Source organism: Macrobrachium rosenbergii, chromosome 28 (assembly GCF_040412425.1).
Source record: "Macrobrachium rosenbergii isolate ZJJX-2024 chromosome 28, ASM4041242v1, whole genome shotgun sequence".
NCBI classification, from domain to species: domain Eukaryota; kingdom Metazoa; phylum Arthropoda; class Malacostraca; order Decapoda; family Palaemonidae; genus Macrobrachium; species Macrobrachium rosenbergii.
This window is the reverse complement of record NC_089768.1, coordinates 32,534,163-32,559,132: the sequence shown is the minus strand read 5'-3', so window position 1 is coordinate 32,559,132 and position 24,970 is coordinate 32,534,163.

Sequence of the window (24,970 nt, the reverse complement as noted above, 5' to 3'; positions counted from 1 at the left end):
TATCTTGTGCAAAAGTAGCGCATGTTCGCCCTCGTGTGACGCTACCATAATTAATGTCCTTGCCACAACGTTTTGACGTCACGACGCTAAAGGATTCCAGAAAAAAGTGTGCTCGTGTGACACCGACTGAAGTGGGGTGCCCAAGGGTCCGGTTCTGAGCCCAGTTTTCTCTCTCTCTCTCTCTCTCTCTCTCTCTCTCTCTCTCTCTCTCTCTCTCTCTCTCTCTCTCTCCTCCTTCAACTAGAGATTTATCCTTTCCCCGAAGGCTTATTGGCACTTGCTCGTCAACAATTAAAACTCTTGAGGTCCAGGGATACGTCACGACTCTGAAGGGGCATTCGCAGGAGGACTGAGAACGAGGTGGGTAAGTTGTATTACGAGAAAACATTGACCCCCGATTCTAGTGCTTTCATTATGTTCGTCCAACAGCAAATTATCCTGATTGGATGCATATAAAAGGTCAACCAGCTTCTATGTCCAAGTATATATATACACATATACATATATTTATACATATATATACTACACATATATTTATACATATTATAAACATATATATATAAACTATATATATATATATATATATATATATATATATATATATATATATATATATATATATATATATATATATATATATATATATTCACATATGAGAGAGAGAGGGAGAGAGATCCGGCTTACATACGAAATTTCTTTAATCCACAAACCTGAAGACAAATTATTCATAATCAAGTTGAAGCGGCAGGCGATCACTTTGATAACTGGTATAATCTAAAATAAATTAACTTCAAAGGACAGAAGGCAAAGCAAAAAAAAAAAAAAATAAAAGAAAGAAAATCCCCGCAATTAACAATCACTAAGCTATCCAGGGCCACCTGCAGTCTCCTGCGAATTTAAAATGGTTTAAATCATGTCTTTAAATAGACCTGACGTTTTCAACTGGATTAATGGTAAATAATAAGACATGGACGATTTTATGCGTAGTGATCATGACTGGCGTATTATTATTATTATTATTTATTATTATTATTATTATTATTATTATTTCATCCTAACGTTCACGTCACTCAATCCGCTGCCGATCACGTAGGATGCACAGGGCCTGTTGCAAGTTTTTGAAAACGATTTTAATAGTAATTTCTTACCCTATTTATTTTGTAGGGGGGAAAGGTGGCTAAATATATCTATTCTACGTTGTACTGCAATGACTTCGCAATTGCCGCTGTCATAAAAATAATTAAGGACTACAGCTTCAAGATTTGGTTGCGGCCAAAGGTACATAAAATAAATTACTTAGTCTTGGGCACTACAAACTAGTACTGGTTGTAGAAAATTACAGCGCATGCGCGGCACTCCTTTTCCATGTCCCTGTATATTTTACTTATTCTCTATATTGTCAGTAATTCTTAGCCTACTAATTATTAGTATTCACTCAAATAAAATTTTCCTAGAGTTAAAAATTCGTTTAATTTTTTCTTCGTGCATTCCTTGTGGTTTTGATGAACTGGTTTCAATCCAAGCGGAATGCCAGATTTCTACGTGTATGTTTGATCAACTCATTTATTCTCTCTCTCTCCCTCTCTCTCTTGATTCTTCTCTACATTTGTTTGATCAACTTGATTCCTTCTACATCTATGTCTGATGTACTCATTTCTCTCTCTCTCTCTCTCTCTCTCTCTCTCTCTCTCTCTCTCCATTTGTTTGATAAACTTGATTCCTTCCACATCTATGTTTGTAACTCTTCCTCTTTCTCTTCTCTTCTCTCTCTCTCTCACTCTCTCGATTCCACACCTTTTCTCAAAGTGTCATGAAACAAGAGAGTGCAAAATCGATGACCTTCCTGATGACGGAACGTCTAACAGCATTAATTCACTCGAGGGGTCTTACTTTCTCCCATTCCTTTGGTTTTTTCTTTCTTAATCGCATTGCATTATCACTGAGTGCTGCATATTTTCTTTTCGTTCTCCATTTATCTTTCCGCATTCTCTCGTCTACTCTACCCACTTCCTTTGCGCTTTGCACATTCTCTTTTCATTTTCCATTTCCTCTTTCTCTATTCTCGTCTACATTACCCATTTTCTTTGCTTTTTACATATTCTCTTTTCATTCTCTAGTTTTCATTCTCCCCTGTCGTCTACTTTACCCACTTTCTTTGCTTTTTGCTCATTCTCTATTCAGATCTCCACTCTCCCTTTTTTCTTGCTTACTCTATTCCATTTCTGCACTCTGTACGTTTTTTGTTTTTGAGTTTTTAAGTTTTTCTTTGCGTTTTGCACTTTTTAAAAAATTTCGCTCTACTCCGATCTTCTCTCCCTTCTTTCTTGCTCACTCTGATCCACTGCAGTGTTCTTCGCGTTTGTTTTTTCCTCTGTGTTCTGCATTTTTTTCTCTCTCTCCACTCCAATCTTCCTTGCTTACTCTACTCCACTTCTGCGTTCGGCTCTCTCTCTCTCTCTCTCTCTCTCCTCTCTCTCTCTCTCTCTCTGGCTGGCGTTGTTGATTCGACGTCAGCGCCGACTTGGCATAACACGGCCCCAGCCGCGTTTCTTAATTAATGATCAGACGGCGAACGCCGAACCGCGAATTTGCTTATTAATCATTGTGATCATTTGCTCTGTCTGTGTGTTTTGCTAATCACGCGGAAGCCAAGCCTTTTAGGATGATCTCTATTAATCCCACGAAGGATTGGGAGTGACTTCTGGTTACTCTCAGATTTTTTAGGAAACCTTATTATAATCAACTTTCATTTTCTTTCAAAATTTGAATTTTTTTTTTTAGCTAAGTTTTCTTTTACTTTTTAGTTTAATAAATGATTTCTTATTTGTTTAGGATGCTTAAACTGGAAGCAGTTATCAAAACTATAAAGATGTATCAGGTGGAATAGAAACGGAATGTGAAATTTAGGCCAAAGACCAAGCGCTGGGACCTTATGAGGTCATTCAGCGCTGAAAGGGAAATCCTGGGCAAAACTTTTGGAAGGTGTAACAGGAGGAAATCTGCTATTGGTAGAAGGGAATATGAACAGAGGTACAGTAAATGGAATTAAAGAGGACGCACCTCGGGGCCTTTGGTAATGCATACAGTACACCACGTGATGTGCGCTGACTGTACTATCCCATTACTAAGAATATATGAGCTGAAATCAACGAGCTTCAGATTCTTAAACTCACCATTCTGTCACTTTAATATTTTTTTCCTCAAAGTAAAATTCAGTTCCTAACAAGATTATAATTAAAATGCAGAAGGCGAAGAAAAGTTAACTTGAAGATTCAATAGCCACTTTTCACTTTTAATGAATTCAGCATCTGCCAAATAAACCAGTCATTAATGTATTCAGGGACGCAAAGTTGGTCTCTGAATCTTATATACTGATTTATTTCCTCATCTATTCTGTTCAGTGCTTATATTAATTCTTAATTTACACTTTTTCATTCCTGTGTGTTTTCTTTTTTTTGTAAAGGTAATCTGTCGGAACGCTGGCTTCATATTTACTAATTGACAAATAATCTGGAGGTTTTGCAAGCATTAATTTTTTTACTTTTTATTTGCACTTTTTCATTACGATGCATTTTCTTTCTTTGTAATGGGCATCTGATGAAACACTAAATTAATTACAGGTTTTGTAGATATAAAATAACGTTCTAATATATTCACTGTTGTTCCACAAGTACCTTAAAGTCTGATTATTCATTAAAAAGTTTTCTTTGATTAATAAGCCGGTTTTCCATACAAGGTTTGGCTTTAAAGAGACAACAATTCTCAGAGACAGTAAAATGATAAAATCAGTCGCTGCTTAATTTAATCCTTAACTGCTGGATCAAATATGAATCTTCTTCCACCATCTCACCAGCAGCTCGTCGACTCTCTTACATACAGTGGATTTTATGGCCCTTCCATTTTAAGATTTCTGGGTAGGATCCACCACCGAGCTCTGAAGACCCTTTCGCCTTCTGCCCTACATCTCAGATGTTCGTTCCTCTTTCACTTTCCCATCCACTCCCATTCCCTCTACATGACTAAACCATCACAACATGCGCGCATCCGTCTTTTCGTTTAGGCTAATCTCTTTACCGTATTCTCTTTCTATTTTTCGGTCTTCCACGCCTGTCCAAACACACACACACACAAATTTATATATATATATATATATATATATATATATATATATATATATATATATATATATATATATATATATATATATATATATATATATACTGTATTATATGTATATATAAATACATATATATATATATATATATATATATATATATATATATATATACATATATATATACATACATATAGCATTAAACATCTAACAGATTTTACTAGTAAGTGACACATATGGAGGCGAACACGATAGTATAAGTAAAAATCTTAAAATACACCTAGTAAGGTCTCTCTCTCTCTCTCTCTCTCTCTCTCTCTCTCTCTCTCTCTCTCTCTATCTATATATATATATATATATATATATATATATATATATATATATATATATATATATATATATATATATATATATGTGTGTGTGTGTGTGTGTGTGTGTGTGTGTGTGTGTAGAAAACAACCTTGAAGAATTTTACAAGCAAATTCTACGAGCAAACTCTGTCAAGTGTACAGAGTTTATATACCAAGAATCTGTAATAAATGATCGTACGAACAAAAAATAAAACATTCAACACTTGATAGAGCCATGATTCATTTTGTCTCGTTAACAACACTACAATCCAAAAGCTGTTCAAACCGAACCAACGACGTCAAACACAAAGCAAAACTGGAAAACACAATCTTGTCAACGAGCACACTGACAACCTTATCTTACAAACCTGCGTAATTTAAACCAGTTTTTAAAAGGACGTTAAAAAAAAAAAGAGTGTCCATGCAACCCGAGATAAAATAAAGCAAGGAGATAAATATAACGAACTGTTCCTAAACGTCCGAGGCTCCATATTCGCCGCGGAACAAATAAGGAGCGGGCTTAATTGTCCACCGTAAAGGAAACATGTTTATCATACGAGGCTTGATTTACCCTGGTGCAAACTGAGCCGAGGGCCAACGTCGAGTTCGCTCCCTGTCGAAACACGGATTGCTGCTTCTACAAACATGCTCTTGCCTTGCAGAAACACATATAGAGAAGATAGCCATCATAAAGATTATTATTATTATTATTATTATTATTATTATTATTATTATTATTATTATTATTATTATTCAGAACAAGCCCTATTGATATACCCACAAAGGCCATTAACTTTATTTATTATTATATTATTATTATTATTATTATTATTATTATTAATATTATTCAGAACATGAGCCCTATTCGTTAACAGAGGCCATTAACTTTATTATTATTATTATTAATTATTATTATTATTATTATTTATGGAACATACCCTCAGAGGCCATTAACTTGAATATTGTTATTATTATTATTATTATTATTATTATTATTATTATTATTATTATTATTATTATTATTATTATTCAGAACATGAGCCCTATTCGTATGGAACATACCCACAAAGGCCATTAACTTTAATATTATTATTATTATTATTATTATTATTATTATTATTATTATTATTATTATTATTATTATTATTATTATTATTATTATTATTATTATTATTCTGAACATGAGCTTCCAAACAATATGGTCTTCATTTGGAAGAAATAACAAAATGCAATAAGAAATACGGAAAGAAGAGATCAGTTATCAGAAACAAAAAACAAAAATTAACGAGTTAATCAATAAATAAGTAAATCATTAAGAAAACAAACGCCGGAGTTCTCTACCCGTATAAGAAGCCCAGCCCAAGGCTCATACCACTGCGGCACGCATTACGGCTGCCTTCGAAATAGAGAGATGCATTCTCGCCCTCATTTGGGCGTCCTTGCAACTCTGCATTAGCATCAGTGCATTACTGTAGTGCTTATTAGTCGGTTTCTGATAGCCGCTCAGGATGGCGTCGACTCGGCCTGACCTCATTCCTAGTCGAGGGCACGGATATAACGACGCGCGCAAGCAACAATGATTTATAGTGACAGACACACGCGCACGAACACAAGTCAATTTAGCGTTATTTTACTTCAAATAACGGGAGACCAGGAGTTAGACTTTTAACATTTTTACACATTACAAATAAAATCTGGTCATGAACGCAGAGCCGCGCTAACGTGAACGAATAGCCAGGCGTGACTTACACACATGTGCAGTTGGCGTTGTTTTGCCTCGAATAACGTAATAACGTCTTAAAAGACCTGGACCTTGGTCATTATTACGAATATAAAAGGTATGACCTGTAAATGACAATCGAAATTCAATTACAACAAATTATTTGTAACGGCCGATATTACTGATATTTTCATCAAGAGGTAAAATAATAATAATAATAATAATAATAATAATAATAATAATAATAATAATAATAATAATAATAATAATAATAATAAAATAACAGAATTATCAAAAAAGGACACTTAACTGATTTTATATTTACATTTATTAAAAATTCTTATGGATAGTAAAGAAATAAAAAGAAGGGTCTTAAGTCATCGTCGCCGAATTAAAATTTCTTTAACAGAATTCGTTTTCTAGCCTAATCATCAAAAAAATTCTTATTTCCTCCGTTCCGCTGTAATTACACAATACCACGTGTTATCACGGTCTGTAATTTTTTTATTTCTTTTTATTTTTGGAGAGGGACGTTTTTCAATTGCATAATACACATGATTCGTTTACATAAAGACTCTTCAATGAAGACGACCATAAACGGGATCGTTTATTGTTATTTACTATTAAAATTGTTAAGATTAGCTATTCATGGTTACAAATTAGATTAGCTATTCATGGATACAAATGGGTTCACACTTGGCATTCTCTCGCATTTTACAAATCCATTCCGACTCTGACCCAACTTTTTCGTCGTTGCAGGTGGCGCAAACTGAACCATGTAAATGGAGAGAGAGAGAGAGAGAGAGAGAGAGAGAGAGAGAGAGAGAGAGAGAGAGAGAGAGAGACGTATGTGGAGGAGGTGGGGAGAGGGAGAGAGAGAGAAACACGTATATGGAAGAGAGAGAGAGAGAGAGAGAGAGAGATGTATGTGGAGGAGGTAGGGAGAGGGAGATAGAAACACGTATATGGAGGAGAGAGAGAGGAGAGAGAGAGAGAGAGAGAGAGAGAGAGAGAGAGAGAGAGAGAGAGTACCACGCACAGAAATCCCTTGTCAACAAACACAGAACATATGCACACAAACCTCTAATAGTTCGTCTAAACAAGGGAGATACTAGCTCCTAAACAACGGCCTACACAACTGGTGCAAAGGAACGAGTGTCACTGGCAATGTATACTGGAAACCCAAAACTACACGTATCGTTCTTGTAAAAATAACCACTGGTGATGTCTAACGATACAGTTGTGGAAACGTGATATAGTGACTCGGGATTATGCACAAATGTTTATTTCGATGCCAATTTTGCAAATTCATGGATGCAGTGATCTCTCTCTCTCTCTCTCTCTCTCTCTCTCTCTCTCTCTCTCTCTCTCTCTCTCTCTCCATGATATAGCAACTGAGGACTTTGGACTAATGTTTACCCATTTCAATTCCAGTGTTACAAATTCATGGATACAATGGTTGCTTTATAGTAACACCAGCTTGCCTCTCTCTCTCTCTCTCTGCACATCCATGGATGGTGATATTTGTTTAAAAATTTACTTTGTAATGACACTAGCTAGCCTGCTGGCCACCCACCCCCCCCTCTCTCTCTCTCTCTCTCTCTCTCTCTCTCTCTCTCTCTCTCTCTCTCTCTCTCTCTCTCTCTGCACATCCATAGATGGTGCTATTTGTTTAAAAATTTACTTTGTGATGGCACTAGCTAGCCTGCTTCTCCCCTCTCTCCTCTCTCTCTCTCTCTCTCTCTCTCTCTCTCTCTCTCTCTCTCTGCACATCCATAGATGGTGTTATGTCTAAAAATTTACTTTGTAATGACACTAGCTAGCCTGTTTGCTGCCTCTCTCTCTCTCTCTCTCTCTCTCTCTCTCTCTCTCTCTCTCTCTCTCTCTCTCTCTCTCTCTCTCAAGGAAGTCTTAATATTGCGCCTAATATCAGAACTGTTTATAAACCGGCGATTATATTAAACGACTTCTGATCTCGGATCCAAATGACACCAGTTGCACAGAGATGACGTCACGACGGTCCCGTGTCCCAAATGAGGCGGTTGCTCACGAACTTTCGGAGCAAGTAGCGAGACACCCCGTCCCCTCCCCTCCCCTAGTCCACCCACTTTCCTCCCTCGTCCCTTCCCTCCCCCACGAAGCCACTTATGATGGATGACCTTTCGGTTTAAGGTAAACACGTGACCACAGCGCCAACCGCAAGACGATTCTGCCGTTGTGCTTTGAGGAAATGACTGAACGGTTAAAAGTCTTGTTTTGACCCGATTCTCAGCTCGCTTAAGTGCTGGGAAGCTTCTGTTGTGTGTGAAAACAACAACAACAACAACAATAATAATAATAATAATAATAATAATAATAATAATAATAATAATAATAATAATAATAATAATAATAATGTTGTTGGGTAACCTTTTTAAAATATCATTTCAAACTCAATTTTATCAGCATATTGAAAAATCAGATGTCCGTTTGCACAAACTAAGGGTCCAAGTTAAAGTAAATTTGATGTTAAGAAGTTATTTGTATATGTATATGTATATGTATATATATATATATATATATATATATATATATATATATATATATATATATATATATATATATATATATTCTTTCCCACTTCCCAGTGGGGGTCGATGTTCCTGACAGCTTTCCTCCTCCACCTGACTCGGTCAAACACATCGTCCTCTGACAATTGTTTGTCTCTGGGATCATCTCTAAAACATCCATCCACCTTCTTAGCTTCTTTGGTCTTCCTCTTGCTCTCCCACCAGGCACCTCCATCTGCATCACATTTGTATGATTCATTTATCACCACAAGTGAAAAATATATGACCGGTTTCGGTATCCAAGCCATTGATAGGCTTGGATATATATATATATATATATATAATATATATATATATATATATATATATATATATATATATATATATATATATATATATATATATATATATATATATATATATATATATATATGCACACACACCCATGTATTCCTAATAGCACAATCTTAAAGTTAAGACAAAAGTTACTAATAAAACGCTGCATATACCCATATAAATATCTTGTGAATCACTGAACTAATTACCACGAAATATTCCCGACATTGCAACTACTGTAAATAAACTTTACTCACAAAATTCGAGGGACAAAACATTTCGCAAATTCAAGACCCGACATAAAAGAGGTCACACATGACCCACAAATGCTTGGACTTTTAATGTATAATTACACAAGGGACATTTGTCATCCTTTCTTTGTAAACAGTTTACGTTATGAGTTCCCGCCGTTCTCCGAAGAAGAGTTGATGATGATGATGATGATGATAATGATGCTGCCAGTACCACATGGCTGAGTCGTTGTCCTCCGGGCCATTTAAAAGCTGGTCCAGTTAAATGACCTAGATTCGCGCGCTAGTCCCAAGGGAAGAAGAGTGCTGTCATCGGTGTTATTTTCCTTTGACAAATATCTGTTTCTCAAGTGCTCTCCAATTTCTCTATCTTTCATGTAAACATTCTTCAATGCCTTTATCTTTCACGAAAACATTTTTAAATTTCTTTGTCTTTCATGAAAACATTCATGAAAATTTCTTTATCTTTATATTTCAAGGCGCTTTTCAATTTCTTTATCTTTCATGAAAACATTTTCCAATTTCTCTATCTTTCATGAAAACATTTTCAATTTCTTTATCTTTCATGAAAACATTTTTCAATTTCTTTATCTTTCATGAAAAAATTTTTCAATTTCTTTATCTTTCATGAAAACATTCTTCAATTTCTTTATCTTTCATGAAAAGCATTCTTCAATTTCTTTATCTTTCACGAAAACATTTTTCAATTTCTTTATCTTTCATGAAAACATTTTTCAATTTATCTTTCATGAAAACATTTTTCAATTTCTTTATCTTTCATGAAAACATTTTTCACTTTATCTTTCATGAAAACATTCTTCAATTTCCTACGTGTGTGATTCAAATATAACCTGGATTTGTTATTTGTTAAGGGGTTGTTTATTTTTGGGGGCAAATGAATTAATATAAGAGTAATAATGATAAGAATACTAAGAAAAGGTAATGATAATAATAAAACATAATTATTTTTACTACTACTACTACTACTACTACTACTACTACTATTATTATTATTATTATTTTTATTATTATTATTATTATTATTATTATTATTATTATTATTATTAATGTTAGTGGTCTGGTAAAAAATGACAATATTCAAACTGCTCCAAAATTGCAGCTTGCTTATGTAAAGTACATTATATTTCCCTGCCTTTTCTTGTGCAACATCTTTCATAATCACAAGTGCAGTCCATTTCCCGTAGACTAGCCTATCCGTTTTCTTGAAAAAATATTAAATACAGGGACACACAGCGTTTTGTATAGGAATATCATTACACTTTATATTACCATTTCAGTCCACTAACCAACAGAGAGCTGATTCACAGCTTACATCAACAAGGGAGCTTTGGGTATAATCTTTCTCATAGGCCTATATGCAGCACTGTTGCTGCAATGAAGAATTAGGCATTGCTCCTGATGATGGCCACGAATTAACAGCTGGAACAGCAGATACTAAATTGAACAGGATAGAGACAAGTGCAATTTACAGTAAAATGGAAGAATTTTGTCTTATAATATTAGACACCACAAGATAATCACCATTTACACACACACACACACAAACATATACATACACATACACATATATATATATATATATACATATATATATATATATATATATATATATATATATACACACACATACATATATATATATATATATAATTATATACAAATATATATATATAATTATGTATATATCATATGTATATATATATATATTTCTCATTGTGCTCCTGAAAGAAAGAAAGGACTATTTCTTTTCTAAATTTGCTCTAAATTTGCTGAGCTCCACTCGTTACAGGTAAGGCAAATCTTTCTGAACAGGAGTTCATAATTGTTGCACTGTCAATTTCTCAGCATACAGATCAATAACTAACGTCGACATATCCGACACGAAAAGAAAAACAACCACGATCGAAGAGAATCCGAATGTCATTTCTAACCAAGCGATTCGTCATTATTAAAAATAAAATGATCGAGTCATGACGACACGCCCTTTTTAAAATAAACAGCGTGTTTGAGTCACCATCCCTTTGCACGCAACAAAAGGGTGAAATTCACCGTCCATCTTCTCACTGGCAAAGTCAAAATTGAGCCAATTAACGCTTGCTTTTTGGAGACAGTTTCCTTCGTGATGACTGCGCGGTTTTCACGTACGAGTTTTGATCAAGTCGCGTACACATTTTCAATGCACTTAGATGCATACATACGTTCGGATTTATACTGTACACACACACACACACACACATATATATATATATATATATATATATATATATATATATATATATATATATATATATATATATATATATATATATATATATATATATATATATATATATATATTATAAATATATACAAACATATATACATATGCTGTGTATATATATACTGTATATGTATACAGATTTGTACATATATATATATATATATATATATATATATATATATATATATATATATACACACACATATACATACAAACATTATATATATTATATATATATATATATATATATATATATATATATATATATATATATATATATATATATATATATATATATATATATATATATATATATATATATATTATATATATATATATATATATATAACACATATATATATATATATATATTTTCTGTATATATATAAACACAAACACACACATATATATATATATATATTTATACATACGCACATACATACATACATACATACATACATACATACATACATACATACATACATACATACATCCAAACGTACGTGCCACTTCACTACTCCGTCTTCTCCCACTATAATGCTTGCGCAACGAAACAGATTCTCGGAAAAGCGAGCGGGGCCGGGCAGGAAAAGAGAGTTGGGACAACGGCGGACAGACGTCACGGGCGCAGCCTTTTGCGGTCGAGAGATCTAAATATAAAGCGACGAGAGAGAGAGAGAGAGAGAGAGAGAGAGAGAGAGAGAGAGAGAGAGAGAGAGAGGAAATTTGCAACGATGTTTCCAGTGGGTCATTACGTATCGTGATGAGATCACGCATCGGGATAAGAGGGGATGGGAGTCTAAGGGCATTGATGCGAGAGGCCATATATGGGCCACTTGCAGTTGGTGTTCTCGCGTTATGCTTTGATTGTGTGCATACCCATGCCCAGCCCCGAACCTCCTTCTTTCCTTTTGCTGCGTCGTAATTGAAGGGCAACGACGATAATGCTTGAAGATGTTTTTTTGATGTGTAATTGCCATGTAAAAAAAAAATATGAAAAGTACAAAAGTTGATTCATACTTGTTTTATTTAAGAGGAAAAGCTGAGTTATATATATTTTTAGAATAAAAGCTGCCCCATATATTTTTTGACGAAAAGATGCGTCATACAGTATTTCGGAATGTCAAAAAAATCTAAAAAGTTGATGCAACACATGGAATAATAATAATAATAATAATAATAATAATAATAATAATAATAATAATAATATCCATTACTTCAGCTCAGGACCATATGGACAGATAAACGAGGTAGACACAACACAGTAGACAAAATAAACGGAAATTAAGAACGTTTATCACCGAACCTCAACCGTGACAGTTAACATGACCCAAAGCCGTCTCTACCCACATCAAACTTTGCGATCGAGTTCAAGAAGCAATGGGTCACACTGAGGCCTGAAGAGCACACCCGACGTTCCCCAGATCACGACCAAAGCAAGGCATCTGGTCTCCATGACGAAGGAAGCCAAATCGTCCTCGTAAAAGGACATCACTTTCAGATTTCCCACACTCAGCGACCCCCCCTAGTTTGTATTCCGTCCTCTGACAGAAATTGCTCTTCGAGAATTGGGAATTCAAATTGCGAATTGTTTTGGGGAGAGTAACTGATACTCGTCTTGATAATTCAATGAATTGATTACCGGTGAGAGTAAACTGGAAAAATAAATGTATGAATGTAAGCATGCATGAATAACCTCAAATGATAATCAACCATGAAACTTCTACACACGCACACTTGAAGAGGGTGTATGTACATGAGTGAAAAAGAGAAAAAGATAAACCTTTACTGATATCACGCAAAATTTATATAAAAAAATGCGTAAAAAACTCTCCCTTCAACTCCGTAATTTATTTTATCTAGTATCATTTTTGAAAAGTCATAAATTTGTCATTCAACAGAGCACTAAAACCTGGTCTTCAATTTTAAATATGGTTTGTCAGTATCAACGATTTAATAAAAATGCCTCTGAATATCTAAACCGCAAAACCCTAACAAATCTGCTTTATCAGAATGTCAGGTGTTCCAACTAAGAAACGAAAAGTAAATAAAACTTTCTGGATACTGGCAACATGCACACACACACGGAGAGAGAGAGAGAGAGAGAGAGAGAGAGAGAGAGAGAGAGAGAGAGAGAAATGTACATGAAGAAACCAGTCACCTCAGGTAAAAAAAAAATTATTACATAAAAAAGTTACAAAGATTTGAGGAATCGGACCGCAGGACAATTCACTATGTTCTTTCCTTGTTAACAGCAATGATAATTAACCTTACACGATACGAGATTGAAAAGAAAATATACACTGAGAAAACTCAAGTACCTGCATTGACTTGGATAACTTTCTCTCTCTTCAGGAGTCCCCATCCATCCCCCCTCTCTCTCTCTCTCTCTCTCTCTCTCTCTCTCTCTCTCTCTCTCTCTAGCTATGTATCTCATGCAAGGCAAGAAATCAAACCACGAAAAACCCCATCAAAGGACATTTTTGTCAATGGATAATTTGAAGCCTACCTACATATATATATATATATATATATATATATATATATATATATATATATATATATATATATATATATATATATATATATATACATGTACATATATATAAATATATACAGTATATATATAACATATGATATATATATATATATATATATATATATATATATATATATATACATACATACGAATATAAGTGTATATGCAATATATATATATATATATATATATATATATATATATATATATATATATATATATATATATATATATATGTGTGTGTGTGTGTGTGTGTGTGTGTGTGTGTGTATGTGTGTGTGTGTGTGTGATATCTGAATAAAAAAATTGTACCATTAAACCTCTGATAACAATACAAATAAAAATAAAGAACACATTTAAAAAAGGGCGAAAATAAAAATCAAAACTGTCGATGAGTAACCACAACAATCATTCGAAGAAAACTTAACGTGGTTATGTATACATATATGTAATTATGTATGCATGTATGTATGAATGTATATTTACCCCACTGATGCTGCTGAAGAACTTACGTTGACTTTACAAAATACCTAGAGAATTCCCATAATACTTTTCACTGTAAGAAAAACTTTTCACTGTAAGAAAATATTTTTTACCAGTACACATCTGAGAATATATTAACAGAGTCATCTGCATTTTCTCGTTGGTATTCATCATCAGTAACATCAAACATTCACATCATTATTGCAAATGACCTCACAGAAAACGAGTTAGGTATGTGCAGATAAATATGTCCAGTTACGAAGGACATAAAACCATGAATGGAAAGCTATCAGAATCGGATTCATGACCTATGCAAAACAATAAATAATCTGCATAATAAAATAAAGAATTATCAAAGCGATTTTATCGAAAGCAATTTCCATATCATCATATTCCTGTCATATCATTATTATGATTACAAACGAATTTACATTTAGATAAAATATAAGAAAACAGAAAGTACAACAAATAAAGATAAAAAAACATACACATATATAAAGCTAACGAAAGATAGGAAAAAGAAAATCAGCTATATTAGTATACATTATATCAGCATACATTCTCTTAAACTTATGAACTTCGGTATCAGCACAGCCAGGACGACCAGGCATTGTTTTGCAGTAGAGGGACTGAAAGTGAGTCAGAGTTAGGTAGACTGATTATAGAACGCCCTGAACGAACCCAGGACCTTGCAAATGAGAAATTGGTGGTCTGCCACGGAATATTAATTTCTGGGGAGAGGATAAACCTTCAAATCAAAGTAGCTGTTCATTCTCCATCATACCCGTGCTTGTAAATTCAAGCAAATTTTCCAGTGACAGCTGAATCTAAAAGGGAGTGTTAAAACTTCAAGAACAGGTGTATGGTATTCAAGGTGGATTCACACTGATATTTTTAAGACAGTCTGCTGGAGTAAACTGTTATAGACTGTTTTACAAATAAGCAGAAAAAAGTGGATAATCGTACTGTTTATATACATATGTATATTTATATATGCATACAAATACACATACACATATACACATTATACATATATGTATCTCTCTCTCTCTCTCTCTCTCTCTCTCTCTCTCTCTCTCTCTCTCTCTCTCTATATATATATATATATATATATATATATATATATATATATATATATATATATATATATATATATATATATATATATACATATACATACATACATATATATACACATACAAATACACACACATATATACACATACACATTATACATATATGTATCTCTCTCTCTCTCTCTCTCTCTCGTACCCAACCATTCAACAACAGTAGCTCCCGAGCTGTTGCTTATATGATGCATACCGCCATCTACCGCATGTAAATGCTGACGCTAAAATCCGGCAATTTCGTCGATAGGCGGCGTCCGGCTTATTATGGGACGACCTTATAAAGCACCGGGCTAACCTACACGGTCCTACTCACCCCAGATTTGGGGCGCTACTTGGCGCGTCAGCGTTTTTTGCGGCAATCAAATTACATGTAAACTATCCATCAGCACCCGATACTCGCCAGCTTGTTTCGGCGTTTCCTTAACGGAAGAGTTTGTCGGAAATTAATAGGCAATTTTCTCAAAGATTGCCCGGGTCCAAAAAGAGGAGAGAGCTCTGATGGAGCTCGGGCCTCAGGTGTCACCCACTGCCACTGCCACCAGATTATAATAACTTGTTAAGAAAGAATTTTTTTGTGTATAGAGGCTCTCATGGCCGGTAAAAACATGAAGATGGGATGGAAAAAACACCACACGGAATTTTCAGTCCTTTTCTTTTTCCACCAATTGATAAATGAGTGCAAATTGGACTATAAGAATAAAAGATAAAATTTTGACCAATTGCAAGCGCTGGATCCTATGAGACCATTCAGCGTTGAAACGGAATTTGACAGTAAAAGGGTCTGAAAGGTTTAACAGGAGGAGAACCTCGCAGTTGCTCTATAAAACAATAAAGAAAGATACAAGAAAGAGAATATGAAAGTAGGTCCAGTAAAAATAATGAAAGAGGATGCAGATAAAGGCCGAAGGGAAGCTGCAAAGAACCTCAAGTAATGAAATTCAATCAATCTGAAAAGGTACGATCAACCTAAGTACTCAGACCTTGAGAAAACTCTAACAGCGAAAACTCTGAAGTCTAGACAGATCCTTCCTTCCATAAGTCATTAAAGTCTGTCATACGGATGGGGGTGTTGGGGATGGGGTTCAGTCTATTTGGGGATGTCAGTAGAAAAAAGTGTTAAAATCTGAGTTTTTCAATGGGATGGGGATAAATGGCATTACTATCAATCATCAGAAGAAGAATGAACCACTCCATCTCGCTGGAGCTAACAGTAGAAACCAAAAAGTTTTAAGAATCGATAAAGGTGTCTGTCTTTCACCAACTGGAAGACACAATGTTGCTGCGTTGGTGAAGGCACTGACCAAACCCGACGGAGCTAAACTTCACCAACTGGAAGACTAGCGGTGAGGCACTAGCGGATCCCGGGGTTGGACGGCTGGCACGTGCCCCCATGAAGAATAATGACAAAATAATAATAATGAAGATTTAGATAATAATAACATAAATAAGAAATATGAAAATAGGAAAAAATAAAAATCTATTACATAATAAAATTTTGAGAAAAAATAATAATAATAACAATTATATATGTATATACATACATACATACATACATACATACACACACACACACACACACACACATATATATATATATATATATATATATATATATATATATATATATATATATATATATGATAATTGGTGCCCACCCATGAAAAATAATGACAAAATCATAATATTAATTTAGATGATAACAACAAAAATGAGTAATATAAAAATGGGAAAAAATAAAAAATCTATTACAGAAATAACAAATTTTGAGAAAAAAAATTAATATATATATATATACAGTACATAAATATATATACACATATAAACATATATGTGTGTGTATAATATGAAATCTTTCTGGATCCACCGGATACTCAAAAAACAAACAAAAACACACACGTAACAAGCAAACAGATAAATAAAGAAACAAATAAACAAATAAAGAAGAACCGACTATTGATAAACTACAGGAACAGACCGGTTAGGAATCGTGAATCGGCTGACGTACAAAAACCTATAAAGCAAATCCGTAATGAAGGCGGGCGACCGCCGAGGAAATTGCAGCTATTTAGAGATGATATAAGAGGCGCCATCACACTTATGCCAGAGCGCTTCTGCGCGTCTAGTTGTTTTGTCTTATTACCTCCTTATTTGCTCCTTTTTCCGCGCGTTATCGGTCATATTGCTTCTACACTGTCCGCAACAGTGTTAATAACAAGGCGCTAAGCTTCCTGAGGCTTCACATCGAGCCGATTACAACTGTTATTGTCGTCGTGAAATAAGTATTGAATTTTTTTTTGTTTAAGAACACATAGTAATTATGAACAAGATGAACGCTTTAAACGGATGGTGGCTTATATTTGCTATAAAACGTCGTTGGGTAATAATTGTTTAAAAATGGACCGTAGTGACTTTACGCGCAAATGCATCAGTAAAGGTAAGATCTGCACTATCTAGAAGTCCAGTTATGTTTCAAATTCAGACAACACGTTTATATTAATGTACACTATATACGTACTTGTTGCGTAATATATCTCATATATATATATATATATATATATATATATATATATATATATATATATATATATATATATATACACATATATGTATATATAAACTCAAATTTTCATAGGAAATCAGCACGCCGGACAAAACACTCTACGGAGCTCAAAATACTTCTTTCAAGTTCAACAACGCCGAGAGCCGATCTGCGTGCGTGCGTGCGCCTGCGCGCAAAGCACTTCCTTCTAACTCATCAGGCTAACAATCTTCGTTTGAACCTTTGCTTTTAAACCAACAAAAGAAGGAAGGAGATTTAAGGAAAGAAAGGTCGCCAAATCAATCAGTATGTCGCTGGCCTCCAAAAAGAAACTACGGAAAGATGATGGGATCCGACTGGTGCGACAAATCAGTGAGAGAGAGAGAGTTACCTTTCAATACACTGCTGTCCAAAAAAGGGAGGAAAGGGGGCACCACAAATATCCGGGCTATACACAAAATGGGGATTTTAAAAGACCCAAAGTTACCTCATTGGAAGGGTTGCAACGACATCGGAAACACTACATGCTGTACTTCGAGGAGATCTTCGATCTTTTCAAAAGAATTAGAGAAATTTATTTTCAACATGATATCAAATCATTTTCGTTATAATGTTTTCGGATTCCACAACAAGGCTGTAGGTCCAAGTTGCTAGTAACCAACTGGTTTTTCATCACAACCAAACGTCTAAACTTCGGGATGGAATCTGTTAACAGACAGTGGTCAGTTAAATTAACATACTTAATTAAACTTAAAAGAAAAATACAGCTGTAGAGTAAAAGCTGAAACACTCAGATGGAATGAATATATCTTTTAGAAATATACTTTTATGGGAATATATTTTACAACATATATTAAAGACTTCCAACAGAATTAAGTGAGACTCCCGATCAATGAAAAGAAAAACAGACAGTTTTTCATCATAACCAAACAGAGAAGACGGAATGGAATCTGAGAACAGACAGACAGAAGGAAAAATAAGATTAGAAGAAAAAGATGAACTAGACCTAAATACTGGTAAATCAGATGGAATAAAAGACTAAATCTAAAAATAAAAAAAAGAAATGAAATAAAGACAAGATTTAAAAATAAGTAAGAATATGGAATGAGATAAAGACTATACATAAAAATAAGAAAATGGAATTAAAATGACCGGACCTAAATACAGGTAAAAATATGGAATAAAAGACGAAACTTAAAAATAAGAAAACGAAATGAAATAAAGACAAGATATAAAAATAAGTAAAAACATAGAATGAAATAAAGACCAGACATATAATAAGTATGAAAATGCAACACTAGAACTAAACTTGAATAATTACATATAGTTATCATTAACTGATAACAAAACCATAACATGTTCAAACTGTAATGAGTGAACTTTATTACTAATAATAAGTTTCAGTATTTCTTACTGAATCTGCTACTGAAAAGCCTTGATAACATGAAAGGTAACAAGTGCAAATAATATTTACCTAAAATAAAACTAAAAAAATTATTGGTGGAACAGTTGAGCATAATTTTGAAAATAGAACGAGTAATTTTCATTGTGTTGTTTTGAATAGTTTTGAAAAGAAAAAGAACATTCATGGTAGTGTTGGTAAAACATATGTAATAATATATCTTTACGAAAACAAAAACAAAATTAAAAATTATGAGTGTATTTTAATAATCGTAATACCATCGTTTAAAAACAATTCCGACTGTTGATTCATAAAAATCATGACTGTTGATCTTTAAGAAAGTCATAGATGTCAGAGTGAAAAAATTATGAATGTTTGTTTACAAATCATGTTTCTTTTAAAAAACCATGACTGTTTATTCAAAAATCATGAATGTTTGTTGAAAAAAGCATGGCTAATGTTTTAAACAAAGTCAAAGTGTTGGCAATCAAGTTGGCATAAAAAATCATGACTGTTGGTTTTATAAAATCTGTGAAAGCGTTGGTAATAAAAAAAAAGAACAAACAATCACTAGCATACATTATGTTTGTGCCGTGAGGTCGTTGAGCCGAAAGCGAAGTTTCTCCCCAAAAGCACGGCGGTCGCCCGGTCCTTATAAATCAAGGAGTTGGACGTCCATAATCACCGTAAACTTGTTTCTTTGTCGGCGGCTGGAGCCCAAAAGTCGACGTCTGAAAGTCGCTGTCGAAAAGTCGACGTCTGGAAGTCAACGTCTAAACGTCGACGTCTGGAAGTCGACGTCTAGAAGTCGACGTCTGGAAGTCAACGTCTAAACGTCGACGTCTGGAAGTCAACGTCTAAAAGTCGACGTCTGGAAGTCAACGTCTAAACGTCGACGTCTGGAAACCAACGTCTAAAAGTCAACGCCTAAAAGTCGACGTCTAGAAGTCGACGTCAAAAGTCGACGTCCAAACGTCGGCGTCTACAAGCCGACTTCTAAAAGTCGACGCCCAAAATTCGAAGTCTAAAAGTCGACTTATAAAATTCAACGTCCAAAAGTCGACGTCTCAAAATCACCGTCCCAAAGTCTACGTCCGAAAGTCGCGGTTCAAAAGTCGACGTCTAAAAAGCGACATCCAAAAGTCAACATCTAAAAGTCGACGTTCAAGAGTCGATATCCAAAAGTCGACGTCTAGATGTCGACACCCAAAAGTCGACGTCTAGATGTCGACATCCAAAAGTCGACGTCTAGATGTCGACATCCAAAAGTCGACGTCTAGATGTCGACATCCAAAAGTCGACGTCTAGATGTCGACACCCAAAAGTCGACATCCACTGCGGGACAACACACAGCAGTCGGCGCCCGGTCACCTCACCTCACCTCACGCCAGATAGGTGAAAGTCGCTGATTAATTCAACGACTCGGAGAGCAAATATCTTAAAAAAAGAGAGAAAAATAAATAAAAAGCTGAATTAACGAGAGAATCGGTCAGATACACCTGTCTAGGTCTCTGCGACTGCCTGATTGATGGAGCGTTTTAGCTCACCTTTTGTTGGGGGGGGGGGGAGGCGGCACAGGGACGGGGGCTGACAAGATCTTTAAAAAAAGGGGGGTGACTGATACGATCTTTAAAGAGGGGAAGGTAGGGATGGGGTTTGGAACGGTATTGAAAAAATCAATTTTAATTCTATCTTGATGCGGGGGTGGGGAAGGGATGGGGGACTGATACGACCTTTAAGAAGGGGGGAGGGATAGCGGGTGTTAAGATCTTTAAAGAGTTGGGTTGAGGGTTAGGGGCTGATACGATCTTTATAAAACAAATCAATTTTCATTATTATTTGGCGTTTTGATGTTCGCGCAAATTTCGATTTTATAGCTGATATGTCAAAGTCGTCAAGATAAAGCGAGTATTCTTTATTTCTAATGAGAATAAGAAGCATTTTTGCAATAATATAGCCTACTCACTTTTAATTTTACGTTAACGACTTACTAAAATTAAAGTGAGTATATTACTGCAAAAATACTTTTTCCTTTCATTAGAAATAAAGTATACTCAGTTTCATCTTTACGACATTAACATATCGTATATATAAAATCGAAATTTGCACGAACACCAAAATATATATATATAAAATATATATATATATATATATAATTATATATATATATATATATATATATATATATATATATATATATATATATATATATATATATATATATAAACTATATATGTGTGTGAGAATCCCAATTTTAGTGAACTCTACCCTTTAATTCCCAAAGACTGTCTCCACGCACCCGTGTCATTTCAGGTAACAGGATCACTTCCTAAAATAAGTATCTAGATGAGAATATCTGCTGCATTCGGGAAGGCTGTCACTGAGACCTAAAACCATCAAACCACATTCGGTATCATTCAACCAAAGGACCTCCTAACTTACGGGGCATTTGCCGAGGCATTAATACCATTTTCGGGGATGTCCTTGACACACTGACGCCCTGTACGAATATTTCTAGGGGAACGAAGACACTTTGCCTGTGTTGGTAGCTAATAGTCTATTTATGAATGGAAATAGATTTTTGGAAAAAAAAAGCCTTTTATGGAAAAATTCTTAAAAGAACCCATTACGTGCATAAGCCCAAGCAAAATGTACAGGATATCTGAACATATGAGTTTATATTGATAAACAAACGTAATTACAGTATATCTATATCCAATTACTTTTTTATTAAATGTTAGAAACCAGCATTAATTTTAGGAATGAGTCATCAACATCGATGAAATACCATATGTAAATACTGAAATATATATATATATATATATATATATATATATATATATATATATATATATATATATATATATATATATATATATATATATATATGTATATATATAGTTGAATTTTACAGTGGTTATAAACGGTAATTTGAGATCGTCAATTTGTTATATGCTTGGTGTGTGTTTTGTGAAACATATACATGTATGCATGTACACGCACACACACTCACATATGTATACTGTAGTGTATTTATACTGTATACTATACATCTATTTCTCTAATACACATAACACACTAAGCATAAAAACAAACTGACTATCTACAAGTACTGTATATAACCACCCCATCAAATTCAACTCGAAATCAAATTGTAAACTCAAGCACATATTCCCCAGTCACCAGATCTAGAGAAAAACTCAAAGCAAAATCTTAAGTTCCGAAAAATCGAAAAGACGAATGAGAAGTCCTCCAATTAATACTCTTCACCGACGGCTTTCAGCCGCCTTCCATTTTAGAGCAACCTCTGCCGATTGGAACTGAAATTGGAATATAAAATTTAGGCCACAGGCCAAGCGCTGGAACCTACGATGAGGTCACTCAGCGCTGAAACGGAAACTGACTAAAGGAAGGTTTCAAAGTTGCAACAGAAGCAAGACCTCGCAAGACGGAAGAAAAAGAATATGAAAGGAGGTACATTAAAAGGAATGGAACGGGCACCAGCTAACGCCCTAAGGGACGCTGCAAAGAACCTTAAGTAATGCCTACAGTGCACTAAACCCCCTACGGGAACCAACCTCTGCCAAGTCCGGAATTGGGAATGCGAGCGATTCCTAGCGGCTCTGCTGTCATAAATCCTCCAATTCAGGGAATGTTACGACGGTACCGAATCCAGAAATGAATGGGGGCGTCCCACAAAAACCTGCCAGAATGGAGAAGCATTTGCCCTCTGCATGAAGTTAAGAGTCGCCCAGAGGTTTTTCTGGCTCGTGTTGGAAATTTACGTGCTGCAAAGTTTCTCCTTTTTTATTCATTTATTTATTTATTTACACGATTCTAATGCGAAGTTTCTGATTGTCCTTTTAATTACTTATTAATTTTATTTCACTTATTCATTTATCTATGTATATGATGCTTATGCCAAGTTTCTACTTTTCTATTTATTCCTTTATTTATCTCACTTATCTATTTTCAGCAAAGGCTGATGAAACGGCCGCATTATGATCGCGACTAGTCCAGGTCTGATGGAAATAATAAAAGTGGAGGAACAGAAGCTAAGAGAGGATTCCAAAACTTTGAGGTAAGAGGAAAAGTACAGCAGACTTCCACAGGAAACATGTGAGAAGTGGTGGCCTTGCTTGTGTTACGAGGTCGCCTGAGATGCTGGCAGAGTATCTATCCTTCAGCCTGAAAGAAAAGTGGCCGAAATAATGCCTCCACAAGAAAATAAAGAGAGAGAGAGAGAGAGAGTAGTTCGGGCAGCAAATGATGAAATGCCACATGTCAACAAGAGAAAGATAATGCCAATATACAGCTTAGTAAAAAAGAGAGAGAGAGAGAGAGAGAGAGAGAGAGAGAGAGAGAGAGAGAGAGAGAGAGAGAGAGAGAGAGAGTTCGGGCAGCAAATGATGAAATGCCACATGTCAACAAGAGAAAGATAATGCCAATATACAGCTTTAGTAAAAAGAGAGAGAGAGAGAGAGAGAGAGAGAGAGAGAGAGAGAGAGAGAGAGAGAGAGAGAGAGAGAGAGAAGATAATGTCAATACAGAGCTTTAGTAACTGCTAAGGGAAAAGTGAGTACGGCACCAAAGCAAAGAGATAAATCTCTAAGAGGGGGTTTTAGTGATATGAACTAACGGTCCTCTCCAAAACTGGACTGAAGCAACATAAAAAATAACGGCTGGGGAGGAGAAAACACAAAACTAGGAAAAGGAGAAATTAGTAGAAAGATAGGAAGCTGATAAATTTAAGAGCTGCAATAATATTATCTCTAATACCAGTTATTACGGTTATCCTTAAAAAATAAGAAAGACTCTATATTAGTAACAAACTATTACCTCTTACACAACTTAATACGATAATTTTTGAAAAAAGGAAAAGACTCTATATTAGTATTAAAATTATTATCTCTAATATCACCTATTACGATTTTTTTAAAAAATGCAAGGCTCTAAATTAATAATAAACTATTATCTCTAATATTACTTAGGTTCTAAATTAATAATAAACTACTATTATCTCTAATATCATTATCAGAATTATCTAAAAATTGTAATCGACTCTAAATTTAAACTATCTCTAATGTCACTCAAGGGTTTGCAAAAAAATCCTAAAAGAAATAAACTCCTCTCTCTAATATCACTTATCAGAATTATCCTAAAAAATTGTAATCGCCTCTAAATTAGTAATAAACTCCTATCTCTAATATCACTTATCAGGATTATGCAAAAAAAAATTGTAAACGCCTCTAAATTAGAAATAAACTCCTATCTCT